The sequence below is a fragment of the Limulus polyphemus genome, unplaced genomic scaffold (assembly GCF_000517525.1).
Source record: "Limulus polyphemus unplaced genomic scaffold, Limulus_polyphemus-2.1.2 Scaffold662, whole genome shotgun sequence".
In the NCBI taxonomy this organism is placed as follows: Eukaryota; Metazoa; Arthropoda; class Merostomata; order Xiphosura; family Limulidae; genus Limulus; species Limulus polyphemus.
Window position 1 is genome coordinate 107,466 of NW_013666272.1, and position 1,574 is coordinate 109,039.

General features: G+C 34.5%; 1 long non-coding RNA gene across 1 annotated transcript in view; it reads right to left on the reverse strand.

The window, feature by feature from the left end:
• Window positions 1-1,574, reverse strand: part of LOC111085851 — a 15,660-nt gene that overhangs the window by 13,699 nt on the left and 387 nt on the right. The gene's annotated exons all lie outside the window — the stretch shown is intronic.

The following is a 1,574-nucleotide window of genomic DNA, read 5'->3' on the forward strand; positions in this document are numbered from 1 at the left end:
TTGGAGTTATAACGGTCCAGGACATTTCAGTTGGGACGAAGTGAACAACAGAACAAATGACGCTGCTGAAGACGTGCCACCTGAAGAGACCACAATCGAAGAAGAAATTGTACTCAGTTTTGAGAAGGGAAACGGTGAAGCTCTTGATGGAGTTACTACCACTGATGTGACTGTTATCGACGATAGAACATTTCCTGATGAAGCAGATGAACCCCATATGAAGCAGAAGCCAACGAGACGGAGACCAGTACGGAAGAAGATACGTCCCGTAAAATTGAGAGACTTTGTTGAATTGTAATTTTGTGTTTGTAATTCTTTACATTTAATTAAGTTATTGTTAATTGTTATTGGTTTAATGCAAGTGGCTATTGTTCGGGACGAACAATACTAGGGAGGGGGCAGTGTTGCGCCAGCGAGGTCCCGTGACTAGTATCACGCCACGTCCTTATCGAACCTTCATGAATTATCGGGAGACTACTAGATTGGGGGTAGTCTGGTATATATATATAAGATGGTCACAACGTGACGGGACAGTGTAATGAGTAATTGAATGTATGCGGACAAAATATTGTTGGCCACGTGAGACGTGAGTTATAGCGTTGTTATAGAGCGACTGTTGAAATTAAGTGTATCGTAAAGTTGTATTGGGAAAGAATAAACCAGTTTTATTTAAGAAAGGACTTGTGTCGCTAAAGTTTCGTCGGAACGAATTTACGGAAAATTAACTAACGAACAGAGACGTAACAATATAAATTTAATACTTATAACTCTCAATATAATGCGTATATCTTCACAAAATTTGGCAGTCTTTCAGTTAATATTACAAATCTTTCACATAGAAAAAGTCACATTTCTTAGTGAAGTAATTTTAATGAAATAAACATTTGTCCATGAATATATTGAGTATTTGTTTTGAATAGTCCGTGTGCAAAGTAATTTTCGTGTTAAAATTAAAAATACTTTTCGTCATCTCGAAAATCTCAAATTTCCTTTGTGTAATCCCTAAAACCTCCTAAATGCATTTTAAACCTTTTATTCGCTAAATCCTTATAGTTTATATGTTATTTTCTTCACCGTATCTCAAAACGAAATTGGTAAATTTGACCGACCTCATAACCACCAAAAAAAATCGAAATAAACCTAAATTAACCTTCTTTTCTTTCTAGAATGACTTCAAATTATAACATGAAACTACATTTGTTTATCCTAAGTAGCTCTAAGTTCGTAACATTATACATCTCTTTATAATTAAATTTTATTGTTTTATTGCCCTTTGAACCGTGTCTATAACTCTTTGAACTTCGGGAACATGCAGCTCACGTCACACTATCGAATTACATTACCCACGAGCTGCTCGCGTGCGTGCCTCGTGAATAATTTTAATTATATTATTATTATCACTTATTTTACCTAATCTAGTCTTAAATAACTTAAAAAGATCCGTACTTTTAATTTTAGTTAATCTTATAATAATAAATAAAGAATGAATATGAAAAACAAGAGATAAAGTACTTACCCAATCCTCTTTTTTCTTGCCCTCGATTGTCGAGGAGAGTTAAGCGTGATTTTTGTTT